General features: G+C 37.5%; 1 protein-coding gene and 1 long non-coding RNA gene across 4 annotated transcripts in view; one reads left to right on the top strand and one right to left on the bottom strand.

Annotated features, from left to right (window-relative positions):
* LOC127500304 (neprilysin-like) overlaps positions 1 to 219 on the bottom strand; it is a 67,767-nt gene extending 67,548 nt beyond the window's left edge. The window contains exon 1 of the mRNA XM_051871396.1: positions 71 to 219. The gene's annotated coding sequence lies outside the window, so the exon portion shown is untranslated. The remainder of the gene's footprint in view (positions 1 to 70) is intronic.
* Positions 220 to 416: 197 nt separating this feature from the next.
* Positions 417 to 12,963, top strand: LOC127500354 (uncharacterized). 3 transcript variants are annotated; one of them, XR_007926313.1, is made up of 4 exons: positions 417 to 766; positions 7,699 to 7,896; positions 8,858 to 8,951; positions 9,886 to 12,963. It is a non-coding gene; the product is annotated as an uncharacterized LOC127500354 (long non-coding RNA). The 3 variants fall into 3 exon arrangements; XR_007926312.1 differs by having other exon boundaries at positions 627 to 766; positions 8,868 to 8,951; XR_007926311.1 differs by having other exon boundaries at positions 7,699 to 8,951.
* The last annotated feature ends 225 nt before the right edge of the window (positions 12,964 to 13,188 follow it).

The raw sequence follows: 13,188 nt of genomic DNA on the forward strand, positions 1-13,188 counted from the left end.
TTATTATACATTTATCACGATAGAGTGAAAGACAAACAGTACATGGTGTCAGAGAAAATAAAGAACTCACACAGATGAGAAGATGGACTCCGCTGGTGTTCCGATGCCCAGGATGGACTGGGATTCCCTCGACTTGCCTGACACGTGGAGGAGATTCCGACAACACACCGAGCTGATGTTCAAAGGCCCCCTCCAGGAGGAACATTGCAGCTATCTCCTGTTGTGGGTAGGGGAGAAAGGCAGAGACATTTACAACACTTGGACACTGACTGCTGAGAACGCAAAAGTTTTAAGAACATATTATGATAGATTCGAAGTAGTGGTGTCGCAATATAACAGTATTGACGATAATCGTGATATTCAAAGCATGAAATATTGACATCGTGTTAATTTAGGGTGTGACAATATACCGGTATTGGCAATAACCACAATATTTAAAATGAATAGGACTCTTATGATATCATGACACGTAAATACTCCAGCGCCAGTACCTGGTTGACCTCTCAGGTGGCAGTATTGCACTTTAACGCTGATACCTGTCAAACAAGAAGAAGACGCAGTCCCAGCGGGAGAGTGAGAGGTTCGGTCCACACCCGAAAAAAGTAAGCTCGACAGTATGGGAGTTTTTCGGCTTCAAAGAAAACAGCTCCTTATAGCCCGATCTGCAGAATTTGCCTGGCTACAGTCAGTGCGAAGGGTGGCAACACCACCAACCTTTTTACCCACCTCCGTGTCCATCACCCTGCGGATTACGCCATTTTACAGAGTAAGTTGCGATTATTTTACTAATTATGGAATGGGAAATGTTATATTAACCTGTTAACAGTGATTTTGTGTGTTCATATATTTAAATAAAGGGTGATTCTTTTAATAAGTACCACGTTTTCTTTACTCATCTTACTCAGCGTGATGTAGCTATGCATGCAGTTATATGCCCTCAATATTCAAGATACACGGGCATTTTTGCCTCGAAGAGTTTTTGTCATTATATCATATGATATCATGTAATTGATAATATCACACAAGCAAGAGTGCCGTTTTCCCCAAATCAGCACAAATCCAATGTTCATTTAACTTATTGTTAAATGAACAATGTGAGTTACATTTTAGACACAGTATTGTTAATATTGTCGGTTTTTTTCTTTATTTCGCGAACGAAAATTTCAAAATTATGAACAGCAGAACAGAGTCCACTGAATCCGCGTTTTGAACGAATCAGTTTAATTAATGATTAAATTACCCATTCAATAAAGACGGTCACTTGCTTCCTTCCTGAATGAATCAGTTATTTGAACAAATCGGTTGAATGAATGACTCACTCACTCATTAAGACAGTGACTTGCTGCCACCTGCTGGCGGTTTAAAGTACATTTTAATTAAAAAGTTAAAATTAGAAATAATTCCATATTTAAATATTGAATTACATTTATTTAGACAAATTGTAAATGCTGTGTAAATATATTAATGCCACTTCTCATTCTGTGTCACCTCTGTATTGCAAAGATGGATTTTGTTGATAATGATTTCATTTGATTGGTAACAGCCCTAATGTATAGGCTACTAGGCTAGTATTAATTTTTATTTCTTCAGGCCTTAAAAAGCCTTAAATTTGACTTAAAAAAATGTGCAGCAACCCTGAAAAAGAAAAACTAAATAAACAAGGTAAAAATTATTTTGACTGATACATTTTTTCCCCCAAGGATTCTATAGATATTGCGATATATCGATATTGTGAATTCTTTTGGCCACAATAACAGTGGTGTGAAAAATCTAATATCTTGACAGCCCTAATTCGAAGCATATGTAATGCCGAAAAAGAACCACATCTTTGCACGGTACAAATTCCACAAAAAAGTACAAGCGGAAGGTGAGAGTTTTGACAATTTCATCTCAGAACTGATATTGTTAGTTAAACACTGTGGATATGTCAATATAGACAAGATGGTTAAAGACATTATAGTCTTCGCCATAAACTCCCCAAAAGTGAAAGAGAAATTGCTAAACTACGGACCAGACTTAACCCTTGAAAGAGCCATAGACATTGCACGATCTTACGAGATAGCACAGGGACAGCTAAAATCTATGGCCGAACAGCACAGTACAACTCACACGCAACAGATTGTGCATGCCGTGTTCAAACGAGGCAATAAACAGAACCGTGCGGACGATGCGTGCAGGTGCACAGAGACAAGGAAAAATGTCCAGCCATGGGTAGACAGTGCAAGAAGTACGGGAAACCAAACCATTTCGCGAAAGCTTGCAACTCACAACAGCCGTGGGAACAAAAAAGCGTGCATGCCGTGAATAATGAGATCGACCAAGTTTACGAACCACCCCAGGAATTCTTCATCGACACAATAACACAAGAGCACAGCAACGTGGTAAATGAACAGGCTTTTGCCAAAATTGAAGTAGGTTTAAAGCTACACAAGATGACACTGAGCCACAAGTAAATATAATCCCAGAAAATAAAAGAGATGTTATCGATGTCAGCCAACTAAACCCAGCAACACATAGACTGTCAGGATATGGCAGAAAACACTTATCCGTAAAAGGAATGTGCAGACTCCAATGCAAGCACAAACAGACCAAAGCCATACAAGAATTCTACATCATTGACACTCAAGCACCACCTATATTTCAGACAGGACCACTTTGGCAAGTTACTTTGAGTTTATCGAAACACAAGTCATCTTTGGCGGTATGGTTCCTTATAGGGGTTCTTTCTCCGAAATTAATTGAACACACAATAGCTTTAACATTAACCCTCCCCATGGAACCATCGGCTTGGAAATACATAGACAATTAAGACACTTTAGTAATGTCTTTAAAAGCGAACAGTGGTAATCGTGTAGATGTGGCAGTGAGACATCTATACTGTAGCTTGGTTATGAGGATGAGTGTCTCTCAGCAGAGAGGTCCATGCCAGCTAGGACTTGAAAACCTTGGTAATCTGAAACAAAAGAAGACGACAACCAGAAGGTGCACAGTAATATGCTCATGATTATAATGGGGAGGGAGGGTTGTGAGGAGTTTAAGCATACTTACCGAGCAGTAATGCCACGTATATATGTCCCCGGTCTAATAGGAGAATGGTAGTGATTGGAGCGATTTGACAGCTGACTGCGCCAGCTGGTCGCAGCACTATGCCTACGTGGCCTGACTGAACTAACGCTGCGCTCGATTAGGACTCAGAGCATATCTGGAAATGGATCTAATAAAACTGGTCCTCTCCGTGCAGACCAACACCAGACAAAGTGATGATCTGCTAAGCGAATTCGCTGGCATTTTCGAAGGAATTGGAGAATTGTAAAATACACATAGACCCCGCTGCAGTTCCAGTAGTATATCCTCCATGAAAAATTCCATTCACACTACGCGGATGCCTGAAGGAGGAATTAGATAGAATGGAGCGTCAAGGAATCATCGCAAAGGTAATCGAGCCAACAGATTGGGTCAACGTTTTAGTCATAGTAGAAAAACCCCGCAATGAAGCGCTTCGCATATGCCTCGACCTGCGTGACCTAAACAAGGTGATCAAAAGGCCACACTATCCACTAACAACCCTGGATGATGTGATCTCCAGACTCTCAGGTGCAAGGTACTTTAGTGTATTAGATGCCAGATCAGGATACTGGCAATTAAACTGACGGAGGAGTCATCTAAACTCACCACGTTCAACACGGTGGTCGGACGGTACCACTTCCTCCGTCTGCCTTTCGGAATAATCTCTGCACAGAATGAGTTCCAAAGGAAAATTGGAATAGCGGCAATTGTAGATGACATCCTAGTGTACGGTCGCCTGCGTGCAATGCTGGAAAGAACGAGAGCAAGAGGTGTCCATTTAAATCCTGAAAAAAAGCACAATCTGCCTGAGGTCTGCTATTTCAGATACAAACTCACACACGACGCATTAAACCAGACAAAGAGAAAATTAAAGCAATAAAGGAAATGGAACTGCCAAAAAACAAATCAGAACTGGAAACCATACTAGGCATGATCAACTACCTGTCCAGATTCGCCCCGAGATTGGCAGAGATAAATGCACTGCTGCGACAGATGCTGAAGCAAGGCAATGAGTTTACATGGGACGAGACGCACAACGCTGCTTTTCAACAGATCAAAGATTTGATCACGAGAGAGCCGGGACCTGTATTAGCATACTACAACCCTAACAAAGCACTGTGGCTGCAGGTTGATGCTTCTAAAAATGGTTTGGGCACGGTACTTTTACAAAAAGAAAAACCCATCGAATACGCATCCAAATCAGATCTGCTGGTACTGGAATATTGGAATCACAGAGACGAGATCTCTTTTGCCGACGGCATCTTACTAAAAGAGAAGATTGTGTCAGATAACGGTCCGCAATACAGCTCTCAGGAGTTCAGCACACTTTGCTAAACAATGGGACTTCGTGCACACAACAACAAGCCCACACTATGCCCAAAGTAATGGCCTCGCAGAAAAAAATGGTCCAAACGGCAAAGCATATACTCACAAAATCGTGTGAAGAAGGAAAGGATCTGTACCTGAGCATCCTGGAGCATAGAAATGCACCTGTTGATGATTTTAAATCACCGGCGCAGCTTCTCATGAGCAGACGGCTTGGCTCAATCATTCCCATCACTGGTTCTGCAACCGCAAACCTGCATACCTTTGTCAGTACAAGCTAAAAGAGAACAATGCCTAGCAAAACAGAAGTCGCATTATAACAGAGCCATGAAACCGCTCACCACACTGGAACAAGGAGTCAGCGTATATTCCCAGCAAAGTAACGGACAGTGGACACCTGCTGTTGTGTCGAGCACACTGGAGGATGGACACTCGTACATCATCCAAAACACCGAAATTCAGGAATATTGCCGGAATCGCAAACACCTGATGGATGTTAAGGGACAAAGTGTGACAGGTTCAGCACAACAAAGTTTCTGATGATAACTTGAGTTCCCAGGAAGCAAAAAATCAGCCTCACTATGGACTCAAATGCACCCACACCTACACCAAATGATGTTTTATTAACAAAGTTCGGGAGGAGCAGGTTCAGATAATTAACCTAATTAGCACAAGTGGAGAGCATTCAGTTAATCAACTCAACCAACGATAAGGGGTATAAATACAGCAGTCTTACCTCTGTTCATTTGACAGTTTATCAGCATCCCTCCTTCACCCCATCTCCTCACTTCTAGTTCTATCTATTTTTACCACAATTGGGGGGAGTGCTCTGGGTTCGGGCCAAAATTCCAAGCTCGGAGCCTTCCCCCTGGACAGCACGCCAAATACGCATAACTTTTACTCGATTTGATTATATGTAAATGTGAACTCGTGAACTGATCATTGTGTGATTACCAGGTCAGGTTGCAGAGTTAAGCTGAGACAAACACTTGACCTGTAAGTAAGTTGTCATGAGCTGATAGCATGTAATTGCATGTTTCAATGGTCATACATTTCCATTTCAAATGTGACCATTTAAAATACAAAACAAAAATTTGAAATTATGTTGTATTCCACAAACCTTTGCGATATGTCGTCTTGAAAAGCATTATATGATTGTTATAGCTTATGTTCAATGAGAGTTTGCTAGTTCAGCTGTTACAGTTATCTTGTGTAAATGGGGTACATAACCTTAGTGTTTTCTTTTATGCATGAGTATAGCTCAACTGAAGTTCAGTCATGACAACTCTCGGAGTGAATAGATTTCAGCCAGCATTTATTGGCATGGGGCATGGAATGTACACAGGCTTGATTTTGGTGGACAAGATCTGCTACGCTGCTGCTGCTGAGCAAATACATAATTTGTTCAGCTTAGTCAAAATAACAACAAAGGAAAGGCTGCTGCAAGATGATAGAACCCCCCGCAGCAGATCTCTACAGGTGGCGCTGGGGAGGAGGTGGGATAATAGAAGTTCTCATATCGTGCGGCATGCTGATCGCAGCTAGGATACAATATAAATAAAGCTACGTGGACCTCTGATTGATTGGCGTTGCAGTACTGGAAGAACCAATCATTTTTAGAGTTTCCTCATGGAGACAAAAAAAAATGTCCCTACAAGGTCAAAAAATACTGGTATTACTATCTTTGAGGGGACATTTGGTCCTCACAACATAGGGTATACCAGGACGACACACACACACACACACACACACACACACTCACTCACTACACACACTCCCCCTGTCTGCCCAGTCTGTAGCCTTGAGGCCTAAGGGACCGGGGTCAACATTTTATTTGCAATTTCCTCAGAATTTACATCTGCACTGTTGCTTTTACACGCATAAAGACAAATATAAACACATGTCATCAGGAGACTATAAAAAGAAATTTAAAATTTACCTTTGTCTTTGTCTACTACCCCAAAGCCTCACTACTCTGTGATGTAGTGACGTTATTTTTAGCATACAAACATAACAGGGTTGTCTGATATGTATGTGGCTGGAGTGGGCACAGGGTCAAAAGAAACCAGCAGGTTAGAGGGTTTGCGTATGTTAAGAAAACAAACACATATGGATATAAAGCAGCAATAGTGCTGGGCTTAGTTCAGCCAAACGTAATCTGTGTCTCAGATTCTTTGTCCATGCAGCTAAATGTTAGTGGTGCTGGTCTTTTAATTTTTAGATTAATCACTTTGTTTGAGCCTGTTGCAAATGTCTGTTATTATGGGTGCTTTAGTAACACTTTACAATAAGGTTCCACATTAGTTAACACCACATAAAAAAATAAATAAATAAATAAAAAAACACACACACATTAACTAACAATGAGCATACATTTGTTTAAATAATGCTAGTAAATGATAAAAAAAATAATAATAAAAAAAACTGTTCATTGTTTGTTTATGTTAGCTCAGGTCCATTTAATAATATTACAAGACACAACATTTAATTTTAATAATATATTATACAGTACATGTTTAAATCAACATTAACTAAGATTAATAAAAGCTTTAGAAATATTTTTTTTCATTGTTAGTTCATGTTAACTAAAGTAGTTAACTAATGTTAACAAATGAAACCTTATTGTAAAGTGTTACCAATGCTTTTTATGCTTTTTATGCTTTTTTTTTTTTTTTTTTTTTTTGCTCTGTAGAATTTTATTGATCTCTATATGGATATTGGGAATTAAAGATTATTAATTCCAATAGGATTATATCAGTATATATATATATATATATATATTGTGTGTATATATATATATATATATATATATATATATATATATGAATATTTTATGTTGCTCTCAGGGAAAGTTTCCTCATTATTACATGCACATTCAAGCAACTAAGCAAAGTGCGTTAGAAAAGGTATTGGCCAAGTATTCTATTAATAATATTATTAATTAGTATTAATTAGTCATAATATAATATAATATAATATATAAAGTCTGAAACCAGTAAATGCTAATAAACTTTTTTTTTAAAGCCTTTTATGACCATGAAGGCATGTGTGGCATCTCTTATTATTGTTGTATTCCTCATTGGAATACGAGGACAAAGAAAATAAACATCCCACACAAAGGCATATTTGTTGGTTTTTACATAATTTATTATAAAGTTCTTCAGCGTAAAGAGACTTTATATTCCACCCACCTAGCAACGCCACCTGTAATTTACTTCTCCTACATATTTATTTTGCTGCTAATGTGACATTAGGTTTTGAGTCTGTAGTTTGTTTTGATGGAACATTTTTGTGTGTTTTTATCAGTGTTGGTGTGTCCCAGGGACCCAAGCCACATTAGCGGGTGATCTGTCTTCACGGCAGGCATGTTAAGTAGGTTGATGAAAGCTATCTCTCTGCATTCCGTCTTTGACACTGCCACTCACAGATATCTGCGCCTATAATGAAGTGCTGATTTAGCTGACGAACCATGGATAGAGATCAGAGATGGAATGCAAAGATTGAGTAAGTAGACATACTCTCACAGCAAAACACACTTTTGTGCATCTGCATAAGTACGTCATTACGTCTGTTACTTTTGTCCTTTATGGAAAGTTGAAGTAAACGAGACAAAACAGAGAGAGATAAAACAACAGAAAAATATAAGACTTTTAGTACAGAGAGCTACCGTTGGCTACTGAACTGACTTCAGCTGAACAATGTCACTATTTTATTTTAGAGCTGCTGTATAGCCGAAATGAACTCTGTTTGCATCATTGAATCATTATTTTTCTGCGTATCACTGTAAAGCTTCTTTGAAACAATTTGTATTGTTTATAAGCACTATATAAACAAAGGTGATTTGACTACTGTTGAGAGAGGGGACATCAGACCCCCCCCCCACCTTTTTCATATTATTATTATTATTATTATTATCATATTTTTTTATATATTTCAAATAGTATTTATATTTGTATCATATGTGTATGTTTTCAGGAATATTAGTATATTAATATAAAAAATAGACAAAGACCAAATATATAACTAACCAAAACATAACTTTTAACACCCACTGAAAGTTGTTCATTGACAGTAAATGCAAAGCCATCGTAAACGTATAAATGTGAAGCTTATCTCACAGAATAATATTTCGCTTTTCATTTTATTTTCCCTTAAGTTATCTATGGATAACACACAGGAAAGATATGCTGCTTAGAAACATTTTTCAGAGGAGCAACTTTCATACTCCCAATAGTCCACACTGATTTTTGCTTTGCTTGAGTTGTCCCATCAAGGTTTCTCCATGTTCTGTTATTCTCCCATGTAATACTTGTATTGCAAAGCCACATCAGGCCTCAGCAGAAAAGATGTACTCATGGGCTGAGTTTTTTTCTAGCACTACAGGCCAGATTTAATCCATTTAAACTGATTTTATTTCTGATTTATCATATAAGAAACTGCACATTTCTGGCACTGTCACTGTTAGTGTTTTCCAGGCAGGCCAGTATTTCCAAGAAGCAAGAACACCACAGGCCCACATGGAGCTGACCATTCCACTGATTTACTGCCAAGAAATAACTGTGAGTGTGTGCATTTATGTATTTGCTTATATTTGTTTATTTGTTTGTGTATAAGAAAACAATATCTTGCAAAGTTCTCTTTTGACAACTTCATCATTTTAATCGATTTTATTGTTGTTTTTATTGCTGTAAAAAGCACAAACAAATCCACAAATCCATATTTCTCAAAACACACAACACACAAGAGGCATAATTGATCCTTCATATAGAAACCATGCAAAACTACTGCCCTCTAGTGTACAAAATCTGACATGTCTACAGTTCAATATAGAAAATGAACATAAAAATACAACTGGGAGAAAAAAATTATATACAATTAAATTTACAGAAACAAGTTCCAGATTACCAATGCAACCAATTCTCTTAGTTTTGCTCTCTCGATAAATACATTTAAATAATTATATTTTAGTAGCACGAGACGCTAGTGATGCCAAGGATGCGAGTTTGATTTCTAGAAAATGTGTATTAATAAAAACCATACACCTTTAATGCACTGTAAGTTGTTTATAATGTTAACGTCTTCAAAATATGATATTACTGCTAGTACTATTATACTTAGACCTACAGTAATGGCCTTAGGTGTGAAGTGTTTATATTACACAATACTCTCAGGATACGTATGTTTACACTTAGGGAGGTGATACACTCATATACACTACCTCGTATGCTTCGATGATTGTGGTTGTCAGGAGATCAAAGCACAACTCCCCAGTGTGCAGTTGTCAACTAATTAATTGTTTCCACTTCCCAGACTGCTAGCACACATGTACTCTCTCAAAGACACACGTACATACACAGAGAGAGAAAGAGATGGTCTTTTCATTAACCTCTGAATAAGATTGCTTTACCTGCATCAAATCACTCATCTATGACTCTCTTCTCCACCTTTTTACGTTCTCTGATGTAATCTCTTGGATCTGGGTTGTTTTTGCAGTGATTTGAGCTTTGAAGTGTCCAGATGGAAGGGTGTGAAAGACGTGGGAGTAAGCATGTGCACACATGATCCAGGCCATGCACAACTTGTACTTATACTTGGCCCGTTCCTTTGGTACTGGAAGTACAGGTAGTTCTCTTGGAGTTATCTTATATTCTGAACCGTTCTGTGTTGTTTATTGTTCTAGGTCCTTTCTTGGTAATTATTCAAATTATTTTTTATCATGCTAATTGATTCCACTAAGTACCGCAGGCTGCATCAATACATTACTCTGATTTGCACTTTGAGTGGATAACCATCTGAGATATAATTCTTATGTGGGTTTGTGACTGCTGTACTGGGGGCCTTTTCATTATGCAGATGTTCCCATCAATTTCATGTATCATAGATGTTTACTCACAGTTGTGGGTGTTTTGCTCTTTAATTAGCACTTTACTTTAATTAGTGCCTCTGTTCTGGCATTAGCTGTTTACTATTAACTTTCTACATTCCACTAAAAATATTTGAAAGTGTTTTTTTTTTTGTTGTTTGTTATTTTTTTCCCCGAAGGAAGGATGAAGCTGACATTTAGTCCAACAGGTCCATCTAGTGGCATAACCTTAAGATCGAGTCTCCACACATGAGAGATGTGGGGTCTGATTCTGCTAGTGTCTTTTGACTTCTGTAAATGCTTGAGAGAAGTGTCAGTAAGCAATCTGGACCGGAAGATGTGTGTTTGTACTGAGTCTGATAACAGAGCAACTACAAGGGTGTCCGTGTGAATGACTGTCAAGGAAATGACAAATCAAAGAGTAGGGGTGAGCAGGGCACAACGTGGGGCTAGTTGTAACACACATGGTTTAAAACTTTCCACACATGCCAGCATAACAAATGACAAAAAGTGGTGCATTTACTAGTTGCCATATCAACACTATATAGAGAAAAAAATTGCAGCAAAATTCAAAAATCTTTGGAAGATATCACTGAACATTTATTTAACCATAGCAAAAGTCAATTTCTTACTGAAATAATTTTTCTCAGTTTTTGTTCATATAAAATGAGACAAATCTGCAATTATTTTAATCTCCACTCTGTTATTTAGCAGTTTAGATAGTTCTTTAATGCTGATCTAACCAGCAGAAGGCACTAGCCGGGGTTTAAATCCCAGTTGTGCAGATAAGGCATGCTGTAACACTGAGTTACAATGTGTCACTATTAGAACTATGCAGTTCTATGATGTTAGTGACATAATTCACATTAAAAACTTTTTATTTTCTATTGAGAAACCATGAGAAAAAGGTAAATAAAAATGAGAGTCAATGTTCAGAAATGATTAATTATTATTATGTTTTGAACTATGCTGTATAACTGTGTTTTGGGGTGTGTTTGAAAATTAGCTTATTTTTAATTATTAAAAAATGCCATTATTTTATATGAAAAAGTTAATTGTATTTTATTGACAAAAATATTTTAGTTTGTCTTGTATATTTCTTTTTATTAGATCAGATAACATTTTAAGCTGTCATATGGTCATGTTAAAACGTGCCCCACCTACTCTGAAGTGGATTTACACAAATTGAGAAAGTCAAAAAGTGTTAGGCTGTGCCCCGCTCTCCTCTATTGAACAGAGGCATAGCCAAACCAACAGATCTACCTCAATTCAGTGGAAAAAATAAAAATAAAAAAATGTTTTAAAAAATGTTAGAATGTTTTAATTCTTCACTTTTGTTTTTTGTTTTTTTGTTTTCAAAATTCTCCACAAATTCTTCTAATTTCACACTCTGTGCACAGTGTTATTTTTAAGTTTCTATATTATAGATTTTATATATTACCTGATTTTAAATATTTTATTCATATTGTGAATTATTATTACAATTTATAATATCTGTTTACTATTTTCACAGCTGAACAGTGTCACATGGACCTTCAGAAATTATTCTAATATGCTGATTTGGTGCAAAAACATTTCTTCTTATTATCAGTGTTATATAAATATATATTCCTGATCATCATAGCTGTTCTAGCACATGTCCTCACTTTAATATTATCAGGCTCAGGAATCAGAACAAAGCAAAGCTAGCAAGGTGTTCCAGATCAGATTTCTGTCTTGTTTTTAACCTCATTTTTAACCAATTAGGATAGTATAACATGAAGTCTGCCTGATCTAACCATTAGGGTGAAGAGAAGACACATGAAAGTTTAGCGCCTCAGGACAACATTTCACAAGGCATGGATTTTCGAGCGCTGACCGCTGAAAAATTGGTCAAATTCATTAGCAGTTGCTTACACCGGCCTTGAAGTGTATGATAAAAATGATAGTTTCCATGGTAACTGATGGTGTTCCAAAACCAAGAGTAAGACAGGTTGCAAGTGGACCACTCTCGTTTATAAATGTGGAAAGGTTATGCTGTAGTAGCTGACATCCAAGCTTGATTATGGTTTTATTATTGTGCTTTGACCTCAAATGCTTTACATGAATAAGCTGGATAGGGCTGTGCCAGATGGCATATTCATTCATTTTTCTTATTAAATGAATGACGTGTCACCCATTCCCCACAATCAAACACTCCTATGTTTGCATTCAGTGACTTCACCGTATCCATAGAAACAAGTCATTGGTGTTAGGCAGGGTGTTAGGAGGCCCTCTTATATCACATGTCATTTAGAGTTTCACACTTCTAGAGTATGCACACACACACACACACACACACACACACACAAACAAACTACAGACGAGACAAGGTGGGCATGTGGTGAAGACATTTATTCCCTAAAAACTGAATTTTCACTACTGATTTCAAATAATGTTTTTAACCGTCATATCATTTGCCCCTAAAGGCCAGTTAGAATGTGCCTCTTAATCTTATCTGTGTGTGTCTGTTGAACTCACACGCAGTGCTTCAGAGAGACAAGGTCTGAAAGATACTAAAAGGTTTGTTTGAACATACTCAACTATACAGAAAGTACTGTTATAATGAACTGCATAGATATTCCAGCTACATGTTTAGAAAAAATAAAAACTTAATTTTATTTATAGTGCAATAAAAGGAAGAGCAGGTGGCTTTATGGAGGCTAAAGGGGGAGATTAAAGGGTTAGTTCACCCAAAAATGAAAATTCTGTCATTAATTACTCACCCTCATGTCGTTCCACACCCGTAAGACCTTTGTTCATCTTCGCATCTTCGGAACACAAATTAAGGTATTTTTGATAAAATCCGATGGCTGAGTGAGGCCTCCATTGCCAGAAAGATAATTAACACTTTCAGATGCCCAGAAAGCTACTAAAGACATACTTAAAACAGTTTTTGTCACTACAATGGTTCA

This window comes from Ctenopharyngodon idella, chromosome 18 (genome assembly GCF_019924925.1).
Source record: "Ctenopharyngodon idella isolate HZGC_01 chromosome 18, HZGC01, whole genome shotgun sequence".
NCBI lineage: Eukaryota > Metazoa > Chordata > Actinopteri > Cypriniformes > Xenocyprididae > Ctenopharyngodon > Ctenopharyngodon idella.